This window comes from Schistocerca americana, unplaced genomic scaffold, assembly GCF_021461395.2.
Source record: "Schistocerca americana isolate TAMUIC-IGC-003095 unplaced genomic scaffold, iqSchAmer2.1 HiC_scaffold_73, whole genome shotgun sequence".
NCBI lineage: Eukaryota > Metazoa > Arthropoda > Insecta > Orthoptera > Acrididae > Schistocerca > Schistocerca americana.
In genome coordinates, this window is record NW_025726489.1 from 681,372 (window position 1) to 695,733 (window position 14,362).

Genomic DNA, 14,362 nt, shown 5'->3' on the forward strand with positions numbered 1-14,362 from the left:
ATGTAATGGTGTGTACTGTTATGGAGGACATGTGGGGCTCGCATACGCTGTAGCGCACAGTACCGTGAGCTGCGACAACTGCTGCCTGCGTCGTTCGCTGCTGACAAATAACACAACAATCTCTTTCTATCTGGATTGACCTTCGCCAATCAAACTCTCCCTACGCCTTGATGAAGTCAAGGACTCCTATCCGCCCCTAGTCTAACTATTGGCATGGTACACCAGTCAGATAACCAGTCCGCCACGATGCCACTCAGTATTTGCTCACAGGCATTTAACTAGTACTCTGTCCGTGTTCACACTGCACAATAAGTGTGGCAGCCAACACAGTGAACAATGCTTAATCACGATGTAATGTCTCTTGCAGCGGTCTCTCCGCGATATTTTCAGAAATTTTATAAATTGTATAACTCAGTACATATCTCGAAATATCTCTTCTTATCTTACCAATTCCTAAACTTTCATATACGATGATTATCAATGCAAAGTAGTATCAAGCCCTATTATTCCTTGGAGCGTCCATTTACTCCATGGAATAGCTTCTCTGCTATCTGTTTTCTCTTATGAAAAGGAGTGAATGCTTGTCGATTAGCAGTGAAAGGAGGAGGATGTATATGTATGTATTGTTGAGCTAGTCGCCGTCTTGATGAGATTCTGTATGAGAAGGAATTTAATACATGAACTAAACTAAAGTAAGTGTGTTTGCATATTATTTAACTGATTATTATTGACAGTGTCTGCTTACTACTGTGTTGCACGGGATCAGTGGGGAACATCTGATTTACACTGGACGAACCTGCCGTTTTGTACACTCAAGATATCCAGTTACTTCAAATAAATAGGCTAACACGGTCTTACCAGCAGATCTCTGGTCTTCCCCATGTGATCACCGAAAGTTAATAATTATTACAAATGTTTTCAGGAGATTGACTGACAATTTTCGTCACACCGAGACTTCGAAATTGCTTCACTGCCTTATGGAATTTAAGTTAAGCTCAATTTAATCAGGATAGAACAGTATTGAACTGTGTGAATGTGATAAGCCTGCTTTGTGAATGAAAATTCCCTTAACATACGCATGTTTTTACTATCCTGATCAGTGAAGCTAAATCAGGCCGGTGTGAGAGAGGTTTTTAAAATTTTTTGAATAAAAAAAAAATATTAAAATGAGTGACTCAATATAGAGTATCACTCTGATTCACTAACGACAGAGGTGCTCTCCCAGTGAAGTACTGAGGAGAGACTTTGTTCCTCGCTCTTTGCGTACACATACGAGTGCACTCGCTCTCGTTACACGTTCCTGCTCCAAGAGCGACAACGGAACGGCCTCCTTTTCTGGAAAAGTTGCAAGGGTATATCATTCGCTGTCTTCACTCACTCCTCTGGCTCTTTGCGTCAGAAATATTCCGCCAATCAGCATTGCTATTTTAAACGGGAGAATGACATTTCGTCGACCAATGCGGAAATATGTAGCATCTCCGTTAGGCATATACTGTCCTCCTGTGAGAACTCCATAACTATGCAGTTGGTCCATCAAAAAATGCAGTTCTGGGCACTTCCACACAATGTAGCGGAATTTACTTTTAAGTCGAACACGGGGGTCTTTATCCCTTCGCTCTGGCAAAATCTGTCCTCTCTCTGGGCAGTCGTTCCAGCTGAAGTAGGTGTGTGTTGACTCACCCCTCTGAAGGGATGGGCCAACCAGTGGGCATCCCTCTGAAGGGACGGGCTTCCCAGCCGGGCGCGGGCTGGTTGCCTCTTTAGAACGAAAATTCCTGTGGCCGTCATGTTGTGTACGCCAGCCTCGACTTTTTCAACCTCGGTGCACACTTGCGAATTACTTATTAGATTTGCATATCGCTTACATGAATTCATACAAAATTGACTCTACCTTATCGAGTTTGGGTGAATGAAGCGTCTTGGTCTGCAGAATACGATTGTGAGGACGGAATATGTAAGAAATTAAGGTCAGGAGACCACGCCACCTTAAACAGTACTAAACTCTGTCGTTAGATCTGCCGCAGATCGTTGCCTATTCTGGATTACACAGTGGGGGATGCTCCGACCACTATGTTTTGTGATGAGACGTGATCGACCAATGCTATACGGCTTACACGTTATTTCGCCATCCTTCAACCACTTTCCATAGATCCCAACGACAGTACGCCAACAGGCGACCAGCGTCACCGTTTCATAGATCTTTGTTTCCAGTCGCAGGGCCACAACAATGTGCTCTTTGTCAAAACCGCATTTGCGGCCCATATCTTCGCTATAATTATTGCCCATTCGTCACTCTTCCCCTTACATTATTTTCTTGGTGCGTCACGTGCCCACAACACCACCAGGAGGTATTCAGCCTCCCGGTGATCAGTGGTCATAATGTTTTGCCTCGTTATTGTATGTATAAATATAGCGCCGTTACCGCTTTCAAACCGACGGATTCATCTTCAGACCGCTGTTCACGTTTATAGTACTACATTTGTTGTTGTTTACATTACCTGATTTTTTCTTTTCAGCAACTGAAGTGAACCACAAAAATATAGCGCCATAAATGTGAACAGCCGCCTGAAGATTAATCCACTGGCGCGAAAATGGACCATGCTATTTGCGTAAATAAATGGCATTATTACTATTGGCTCGTTGCTGTTTTCTTCTCTGCAAGACTCAGCTTGTGTTTTGCACACAGCCAGGTCTCAAAAGTGTCAGTTTATCAAAAAATAGCAGGAGGAAAGCTATTAATTTAAGAGCCAGTAAAACCGAGACACAATGGTTTATGTGTGGTAATGCAAGTACAGAAATGCAGCTTTAGGTTTTTAGCTACACACACTAAAAGAAAGTTTTGCATCACCTCGGTTCCGAGAGTTTCGGAACCTGTGCAGAAAATTGAAATAGAGATCAACATATACATCATTTTCGTTCTTTGTATTGCTCATGAAAACCACACTTTGCATGTTGTACCACCATACAGCGAGACCTGCAGAGGTGGGTCCAGATTGCTGTACAAACCGGTGCCTCTAATACCCAGTAGCACGTCCTCTTGCACTCATGCATGCCTGTATTCGTCGTGGCATACTATCCACAAGTTCATCAAGACAATGCCGGTCCAGACTGTTCCACCGCCCAACGGCGATTCGACGCAGATCCCTTAGAGTGGTTGGTAGGTCACATCGTTCATAAACAGCCCTTTACAATCTGTCCCAGGGATGTTCGGTAGGGTTCATATCTGAAGAACATGCTGGCCACTCTAGTCGAGCGATGTCGTTATCCTGAAGGAAGTCATTCACAAGATGTGCACGATGGCGGTACGAATTGTCGTCCATAAGGACGAATGCCTCGCCAATATACTGCCGATATGGTTGCACTATCGGTCGGAGGACGGCTTTCACGTATCGCGCAGCCATTAAGGCACCTTCAATGACCACCAGCGGCGTACGTCGGCCCCACATAATGCCAACTCGAAACATCAGGAAACCTCCACCTTGCTGCACAAGCTGGACAGTGTGTCTGAGGCGTTCAGCCTGAACGGGTTGCTGCAAACAAGTCTCCAACGATTGTCTGTTCGAAGGCATATGCAAGACTCATCGGTGAAGAGTATTTGATGCCAATCCTTAGCGGTCCATTCGGCAAGTTGTTGGACACATCTGTACCACGCTATATGGTGTCGTGGTAGCAAAGATGGACCTAGCCATGGACGTCGGGAGTGAAGTTGCGCATCATGCAACCTATTTCGCACAGTTTGAGTCGAACTCGACGTCCTGTGGCTGAACAAAGAGCATTATTCAACATGGTGGCGTTGCTGTCAGGGTTCCTCTGAGCCATAATCCGTAGGTAGCGGTCATCCACTGCAGTAGTAGCCCTAGGGCGGTCTGAGCGAGGCATGTCTCGGCAGTTCCTGTCTTTCTTTATCTCCTCCATGTCCGAACATCACTTTGGTTCACTCCGAGACGGCTGGACACTTCCCTTGTTGAGAGCCCTCCATGGCACTAAGTAACAATGCGGACGCGATCGAACCGCGGTATTGACCATAGGCACGGTTGAACTACAGACAACACGACCCGTATAACCCCTTCCTGGTGGAATGACTGGAACTGATCTGCTGTCAGACACCCTCCGTCTAATAGGCGCTGATCATACGTGGTTGTTTACATCTTTGAGCGGGTTTAGTGACATCTCTGAGCAGTCAAACGGACTCTGTCTGTGATACAATATCCACAATCAAAGTCTATCTTCAGGAGTTCTGGGAATCGGGGTGATGAAAAACTTTTTTGATGTGTGTAGTTTACTGTAGTCAACAAAAGTCACGTCTCACACGTTTTAATTTTTGGATCTCCAGAGGGAAGCACAGCCTGGGACAAACATCACGCGCCGCACAGAGTGGAGCACAGTTAAAGGCGGCATGTCACGGATTGTGCGGCTCCTACCTCGGGCACGAGCGTGTGTGTTGCTCTTAGCATAAGTTAGTTTAAGTAGCGAGTAAGCCTAGGGACCGATGACGTTTGGTCCGTTGGGAATTCACACACATTTGAACACTTGAAACCCCATGCACCTGCTATTTACACATGTTTGAAAGACTTTCTCTACTGGATAAAGTCTAGGACACGCAACAGAGAACCGAGAAAACAACAGCATTGATAAACCGTTTTTTGAGAAAGTGACACTAAGAACATTTTCCGTTGTCACTCTTCATTTTGTGTCGGCTACCTCGGAAAAGACCATTGCTCATAGCAGCACATATTTTTAATATGGGAACCAACACATAAACTGACCAGTCGCTGACTGGACGCACATAATGTTGTACGATGAGTCACGATTTTGCCTTTTTTGAAATGATGCGAGGCAGTGTGTGTAGTCCAGGTCGAAAGTGCTTCTATGACGTTTGGGGCGTTTTACATACCACGAAGGGGGCCCAGTTGTTGAGGTTTTCGATAACATGAACCTGAATGTTTACGTTATGTCATGTTAACCGGTGACCTAGAAAAGATGGAGAGACTCCGTCCCCGTCTCAGCCACAGTGGTCTGGAACCCCATGACGACTACCGCAGTCCACTTCATCCCTCTGCCGCCCCGCATCGAATCCAGCGTTATTGTGCGGTTCGCCCCCGGTGGACCCCCCCAGGGAACGTTTCACACCAGACGAGTGTAGCCCCTATGCTTGCGTGGTACAGTAATGATGGTGTTCGCATATGTGGAGAACTTGTTTGCGCAGCAATCGCCGACATAGAGTAGCTGAGGCGGAATAAGGGGAACCAGCCTGCATTTGCCAAGGCAGATGGAAAACTCCCTAAAAACCATCCACAGACTGGCCGGCTCACCGGACCTCGACACAAATCAGCCGGGTGGATTCGTGCCAGGGATCGGCGCTCCTTCCCACCCAGAAAGCCGTGCTTGAGACCGCATGGCGAACCGGGTGGGCAACTTAAACATTTACTTCAATACCGAGTACAAGGTGTACCATTTATTCCAATTCTAATGTACATCTCCTCCTGCCCAATCTATGTCCGTTTCCTCCCACCCACTATATCTTCTCCTCTTCCTCTCTCTGCCTGTTTCGTCCTTACCCTTGCCTGTATATCCGTTCCTCCTCCTGTTCTCTCTCCACATTACCACACTCACTCCGCTAGGAGGTTGCTAGTTGTAACCCCACGGTATTTTTTTCACATAGTAAGTGATATGAATACCAAGTTTGGTTGGAGTTTTTATCCACTCCCAGCCCCCATACGCACATTTAACATATTTCATTCATACTTCTGCACATAGTTGACCTATATCTCTAGCGAATTTCGCCCTCCAGTTTCGTTCTCATATAGCTCCATTTTTATGACATCATGGTTCAAATGTCTCTGGGACTTAACATCTATGGTCATCCGTCTTATGACATCATATCCTCCAAACCATGTGTCATACAATGATATAATTTTGTAGGAGCATTCAGTGGCATCTGTGGGTACTGTCACCGAAATCCGTTGCTAATAGTAGCCAAGAGGCAATAAAGTTAATGGTTATGCTGCATTCAACAGTTTTTCACGCATCTCAATGTTTATTGCGTCAAATCTCCTGAACTATGCGTCATACAGTGATATAATTTTGCATGCACATTCAGCGGTGGAAGTGAATGCTATCTGCAACGTGTGTCAGGAATAAGGTTAGTAGTAAAAAGGGTAATAAATAAAAACATCGTGGCTGTACGACAGTTTTGAGATAATGTAGTAAGTGATAAACTTCCTTTGATAATTTTGTGGGGGTTGTAAGCGAGAAAAAGTTTCGTAAATGTTTGAACGTACGTGTAAACTTTCATTGCAGGTCGCTAAATGCTCTCAATCCCAAGATTGGATGAATATAGTTTGGGTATTCGCGCATCATGGTCTACACATCTTTTTCATCCCATTCCCATGCCTTCCATACGTGGGTGGTTCTTATGCCCACAGCGATACTCTCCGGTCGGTAAACGAAATGCGTACCAAATTTTGTTCAAATTGATCCCACGGTTTACGAGCACCCTAAGTTTTCCAAAGCTCTTCTAAATTCCGATTCTAATACTGGATCTCCTATCTCCTCTACACTGAAGCGGCAAAGAAACTGGCATAGCTATTCGTATTCAAATACAGAGATATGCAGACAGGCAGAACACGGCGCTGCGGTCGGCAACGCCTATATAAGACGAAAGTGTCCAGCACAGTTGTTAGATCGAATACTGCTGCTACAATGGCATGTTATCAAGGTTTAAGTGAGTGTGAATGTGGTGTTGTAGTCGGCGCACGAGCGATGCGAGACAGTATCTTTGAGGTAGCGATGAAGTGGGGATTTTCCCTTACGACCATTTCACGAGTGTACCGTGAATATCAGGGATCCGGCAAAACATCAAATCTCCGACATCGCTGGAGTCAGAAAAAGACCTGCAAGAATGGGTCCAACGACGACTGAAGAGAATCATTTAATGTGAGAGAAGTGCATCCCTTCCGCAAATTGTTGCAGATTTCAATGCTGGGCCATCAACAAGTGTCAGCGTACGAACCATTCAACGAAACATAATCGATATGGACTTTCAGAGCCGAAGGGCCAGCACATACCCTTGATGAGTGCGCGACACAAAGCTTAAAGCCTCGTCTGGGGCCGCCGACAGCGACATTGGACTGTTGATGACTGGAAACAGGCTGCCTGGTCGGACGAGTCTCGTTTCAAATTGTATCAAGCGAAACTTCCTGGCAGATTAAAACTGTGTGCCGGGCCGAGACTCGAACTCGGGACCTTTGCCTTTCGCGAGCAAGTGCTCTACCATCCGAGTTACCCAAGCACGACTCACGCCCCGTCCTCACAGCTTTACTTCTGCCAGTACCTCGTCTCCTACCTTCCAAACTTAACAGAAGCTCTCCTACGAACCTTGCAGAAGTAGCACTCCTGAAAGAAAGGATATTGTGGAGACATGGCTTAGCCACAGACTGGGGGATGTTTCCAGAATGAGATTGTATGCAGAATGAGATTGTATCAAGCGACAACGTGACATAAGGGCAACCTTTCCTCAAACTTCTGCAGATTTCAATGCTGCGCCATCAGCAAGTGTCAGTGTGCGAATCATTGAACGAAACATCATCAATATGGGCTTTCAGCGCCGAAGGGCCACTCTTGTACCCTTGATGACAGCACGACACAAAGCTTCACGCCTCGCCTGGGCCCGTCAACACTGACATTGGATTGTTGACGAATGGAAAAATGTTGCCTGGATGGACGAGTCTCGTTTCAGATTGTGTCGAGTGGATGAACGTGAACGGGTATGGAGAAAACTTATTGAATCCATGGACCCTGCATGTCGGCAGGGGCTGTTCGAGCTGGTGGAGGCTCTGTAGTCGTGTGGCGTGTGTGCAGTTGGAATGATATGGGACCCCTGATACGTCTAGATATGACTCTGATAGATGACATGTGCGTAAGCACCCTGTCTGATCACCTGCGTCCATTCAGGTCCATTGTGCATTCCGACGGACTTGGGTAATTCTAGCAGGACAATGCGAAATCCACGAACACTCTTCTGAGTTTAAACAATTTCGCTAGCCACCAAACTCCCCAGAAACGAACATTATTTGGCATATCTGGGATGCCTTGTAACGTGCTGTTCAGAAGAGATCTCCACCCCCTAGTACTCTCACAGATTTATGGACAGCCCTGCTGGATTCATGGTGTCAGTTACCTCCAGCACTACTGCAGACATTAGTCGAGTCCATGCTACGTCGTGTTGCGGCACTTCTCCATGCTCGTGGGGGCCGTTTACTATTAGGCTGGTGTACCAGTTCTTTGGCTCTTCAGAATGTATCGACTTCTGTTTCTTCTTCTATTGCGTCATCAGACAGGTCTTCCCCCTCATAAGGCTTTAAACATAATCTTCTCCTTTCCCCCTGTTTGCTCTCACCTCTGCGTTCAACAGTGGAATTCCCACTGCACTCTTAATGCTACCACTCTTGCTTTTAATTTCTTCGAAAGTTGTTTTTGCCTTTTCAAATGCTGAGTCACTCCTTCTGACAATCACATCTTATTCGATTTCTCCTCATTTTTCATGCAACCATTTCACCTTAACTACCCTGCGCTTCCGATTTATTTCATTCCTAAGTGACTTGTATTTCTGTGTCCCTGAATTTCCCTGAACATTTTTCTACTTTCTTCTTTCAACGACCAGCTGAAGTATTTCTTTTGTTATGCATGGTTTCTTCCCAGAGATCTTCTTTGTACCTACATCAAATAACGAAGATGCAGCAGGATGGGGCTAAGTTACACTTCGCAACTAATGTCGATAAATACGCATGCTGTAACTGTAGTTCGTTCGATAAAAGTCCAGTCAGTCTTCCAGAGATCGACGCAAGCAAGCAAGCACTCAGTGCACCAGCACGTGGCTTTTGCAGGCTGGCCACGTGCTAAATTCTCTATTTCCACTCACGCTGGAAGTACCCACAGCCTTCCTCCTTCGAGGCAACAGCCTTGACGCAGTGGATACACCAGTTCCCGTGCGGTCACCGAAGTTAAGTGCTGTCGGATGTGGTCGGTACTTGGATGGGTGACCATCCATGCCGCCATGCGCTGTTGCCATTTTTCGGAGTGCACTCAGCCTCGTGATGCCAATTGAAGAACTACTCTATCGAATAGTAGTGGATCCGGTCACAAAAAAAACATCATAACGACTGGGAGAGCAGTGTGCTGACCACACGCCCCTCCTATCCACATCGTCAACTGAGGATGACACGGCGGTCGGATGGTCCCGACGGGCCACTTGTGGCCTGAAGATGGAGTGCTGCTGTGCCTGCTGCTTCCTCCTTCACATCCCTGACCAAGGATGCCCCTTGTCGCTGAGCATGAACTGCTTCAGGAGTTACTGAATATGGTGTTTAAGCAGTGTGGGGAATATTGTCACATATATATCTTGAAGATGTTACAGGAACTAAATGTACCGCTGTACAAAGAGAGAGAGGGAGAGAGCTTCGCAGATCATGCAAGAATATTTACGAAATTTACGATGCAATTAGACGTTTTATTCTGAGGAATATCACCACCATGCTTGAACACGAGTTCTAAAAAAAAGATTGTGGCACACTTGCGAAACCACCCCTGAGACACTTCGTGCACTGTTGTGGGAAATATCGCATCCTTCCCTTGTCATTGAGCACGAGCTGCTTCAGTAACTATTAAATCCAATTGAATATATCTCTAAATGCACTTGCAGAAAGAGCACTGCACAGCAGTTTACTTTGGGATGTGTCATAAGTAAATCGTTAAACTACCTGCTGGGATGGATTTCACAAATTGAGTGCACAGTTGGACGGTAGCAAATATTACGCTACTGGCCATTAAAATTGCTACGCCACGAAGATGACGTGCTACAGACGCGAAATTTAACCGACAGGAAGAAGATGCTGTGATAAGTAAATGATTAGCTTTTCAGAGCATTCACCCAAGGCTGGCGCCGGTGGCGACACCTGCAACGTGCTGACATGACGAAAGTTTCCAACCGATTTCTCATACACAAACAGGAGTTGTGGTGAAACGTTGTGATGCCTCGTGTAAGGAGGAGAAATGCGTACCATCGCGTTTCCGACTTTGATAAACGTCGGAATGTAGCCTGTCGCCTTTGCGGTTTATCGTATCGCGATATTGCTGCTCGCGTTTGTCGAAATCCAATGACTGTTAGCACAATATGGAATCGGTGAGTTCAGGAGGGTAATACGGAACGCCGTGCTGGATCCCATCGGCCTCGTATCACCAGTAGTCGAGATGACAGGCATCTTATCCGCAAGGCTGTAACGGATCGTGCAGCCACGTCTCGATCCCTGAGTCAACAGATGGGGACGTTTGCAAGACAACTACCTGCACGAACATTCCGACGCCGTTTGCAGCAGCATGGGCTATCAGCTCGGAGACCATGGCTGCGGTTATCCTTGACGCTCCATCACAGACAGGAGCGCCTGCGATGGTGTACTCAACGACGAACGTGGGTGCTGGTCGCGTCCGTGTTTGGCGACATCGCGGTGAACACACATTGGAAGCGTGATGGTATGGGGGCCATTGGTTACACGTCTCGGTCACCTCTTGTTCGCATTGACGGCACTTTGACCAGTGGACGTTACATTTCAGATGTGTTACGACCCATGGCTCTACCCTTCATTTGATCCCTGCGAAACCCTACATTTGAGCAGGATAATGCACGACCGCATGTTCAAGGTCCTGTACGTGCCTTTCTGGATACAGAAAATGTTCGACTGCTGCCCTGGCCAGCACATTTTCCAGATCTCTCACCAATTGAAAACGTCTGGTCCTTGATGGCCGAGCAACTGACTCGTCACAATACGCCAGTCACTACTCTTGATGAACTGTGGTCTCGTGTTGAAGCTGCATGGGCAGCTGTACCTGTACACGCCATCCAAGCTCTGTTTGACTCAATGCCCAGGCGTATCAAGGCCGTTATTACGGCCAGAGGTGGTTGTCCTGGGTACTGATTTCTCAGGATCTATGCAACCAAATTGCGTGAAAATGTAATCACATGTCAGTTCTAGTATAATATATCTGCCCAATGAATACCCGTTTATCATCTGCATTTCCTCTTGGTGTAGCAATTTTAATGGCAAGTAGTTTAATTAGCACTACAGATCGACACTGCTCTGAAATATTTGCTTGCATAAACAAATTAACTAAAGTGTTTAACGCCTCAATACATTTGCAAATGTTGGTTTAAACAATTTCTTTGGAATACACTCGCACACAAAACACGGCACAGCACGTGGAATGGAGATACAGTACTGCAAATAAACTCGAAAATACATCGTGTGGGAATATTGTTCGCGAGGGTCACTCCCAAAGGATTGTGTTGTGTTGGCTGAAGAGCCAACACGGTGTTGTGAATGGAGGCCGAAATGCACGCGTTTTAGCTCAGGCAGGCTGGCGTGAGGAGGGAAGAACTATACTGATGTGAGGTCTGGAACATGACAAGGAATTAGAATTCAGAAAGCGGACGTACTTAGTTTGATACTTAACTTCAATCCATTAATGATGAACGTCGCTCTTGTCGGTACATGATTCACAATATGATTTGTTCAGAATACATTCTAGTAACTGAATATGGCGCCTTGCTAGGTCGTAGCAAATGACGTAGCTGAAGGCTATGCTAAACTGTCGTCTCTGCAAATGAGAGCGTAAGTAGTCAGTGAACCATCGCTAGCAAAGTCGGCTACACAACTGGCGCGAGTGCTAGGGAGTCTCTAGACTAGACAAGACTAGACCTGCCGTGTGGCGGCACTCGGCCTGCAATCACTGATAGTGGCGACACGCAGGTCCGACGTATACTAACGCACCGCGGCCGATTTAAAGGCTACCACTTAGCAAGTTTGGTGTCTGGAGGTGACACCACAGATTGCACACTATTTTTTTTTTTTTTTTTTTTAAATCCATCTTTTATTCTACATGTCTGAAAGTTTTACAGTGTGTAGACACATCCTTTAGGAACAATATTTTCGTTTCTCCACATAATTTCCATCCCTCTCAACTGCCTTACGCCATGTTGGAACCAGCGCCTGTATACCCACACGGCATAATTCTGGACCAACCTGTTGGAGCCACTGTTTGGCAGCGTGCACAAGGGAGTCATCATCCTCAAACCTTGTTCCACGAAGAGAGTCTTTCAGTTTCCCAAACAGATGATAGTCACATGGAGCCAGGTCAGGACTGTAAGGTGGGTGTTTCAGTGTTTTCCATTCGAGTTTTGTGATCGCTTCCATGTTTTTTTTGACTGACATGTGGCTGTGCATTGTCGTGCAACAGCAAAACATCCTGCTTTTGCCGATGTGGTCGAACACGACCCAGTCGAGCTTGAAGTTCCCTCAGTGTCGTCACATATGCATCAGAATTTATGATGGTTCCACTTGGCAAGATGTCCACAAGCAAGAGTCCTTCAGAATCGAAAAACGCCGTAGCCATAACGTTTCCAGCAGAAGGTGTGGTTTGGATTTTTTTTTTCTTGGGGTGAATTTGCATGATGCCACTCCATTGATTGCCTCTTCATCTCTGGTGAAAAATGATGGAGCCATGTTTCAGCACCTGTCACAATTCTTCCAAGAAATTCATCTCCACCACTCTCGTACTGTTCCAAAAGTTCGCTGCATACGGGTTTTCTTGTAACTTTGTGAGCCACTGTCCCATCCTGGGAACCCACCTGGCACAAATCTTATAACGCCAATACTTTCAGTATTCTGCAAACACTTCCTTCCCTTATCCCAACGTAGCGTGACAATTCATTCACAGTGATTCGTCTGTCAGAAGTCACGAATTCGTTAACTGTGTGGACATTGTCTAGAGTGTGTGCAGTACGAGGCCTGCCGCTGCGAGGATGTTTCCCACTGTCTCGTTTTCACAGCACAGGAATTCTATGACAGCACGTTGCTTCTGACGAACATCAAGTGTAGCAGCCATCTTGAAGACATGCTGTGACGGCGCCACTCACGGGAACATGTTGAACTAAGTTTGAAAACAAGCGGGAAGGATGTATCTTCACACTGTAAAACTTTCACACATGCAGAATGAAAACTGTATTTTTACAAAAATAATGTTCATTTCTTTTGGAGTGACCCTCGTATAAACTTAAACTGAAATAAATGAGTGGAAGCACACTGCGACGAAACTCTGAGGACGATCCTACATCACGTAAAAAAATGTTGTTAAATGCACTATCACAGTCGTTTACTACACGAGACTCGGTAGTAACGTGGGACCCGCAAAATGGCGGTGCATCCGACAGTGGCCACAGCTCACCACAGAGTGAAGCAGCGACCGAAACTGGGGACACTTCACCGCAAAGAACGGATCAGCGGAACATGCTCAGATCAGCATTTATCGGTAGGTGGGATGGAATGCTGTACCCCTGCGGGCTCCTGAAAATACTGTTTAGGACTTTCCATCAACCGCCCTCTCTAACTGGTTCCCGCAAAATCAGTGTGTCTATATAAACTCTACCCCCTCTGTTCAATATTCGTCACTTCTGTTGTGCCTTGTTCCATGGAGCCAAGGGAGAGGATGTAGATTAGATTAGATTAGATTAGATTTACTTTCATTCCAATTGATCCGTAGTGAGGAGGTCCTCCAGGATGTGGAACATGTCAGAAAAACAACAATACATGACAAATATTTACAACTAAAACAAATAAGCTAATGTACCATTCCACAGGTCCCAAGTGGAATGATCGTCATTTTTTAATGAACACTAAGAGTCATTTTATAAATACTATTGCACTGAATTTAAAATAAAAAAGTTTTTTATTTATTTATAAGGTAAGAAACATGTAATACAACTACTGTAATACTTATTTACAATGAACACATTACTGCACTGAAATGGTGCAGAAGTTAGATTATACTTACACACTTACACACACCCAAGCACACACACACACACACACACACACACACACACACACACACACACACACACACACACACACACAAATTTTCAGTGAACACATTACTGCACTGAAATTGTGCAGAAGTTATGTTGTACTTATATACAAATCAGTTGGTTTTCCTAAGAAATTCATCAATGGAGTAGAAGGAGTTGGCCACCAATAAATCCTTTAGGCTTCTCTTAAACTGAATTTCATTGGTTGTTAAGCTTTTTATGGCTGGTATCCTCTGCCTACAACCCAACAGCATGGATGTGTTCACAGGAGTCTTGATTTACATGAACAGGAAGCTAATTAACTTTGACAGAATCAAGATTCTGTGGCACAAGCTCTTCAATAATAGTCCATGATAGCCTCACTACACTGCACGGGGTGGCCATGTGGTCTGAGGTGCATTCCCACAGTTCACACTGCTCCCCTTGCAGGAGGTCCAAGTCCTCCCT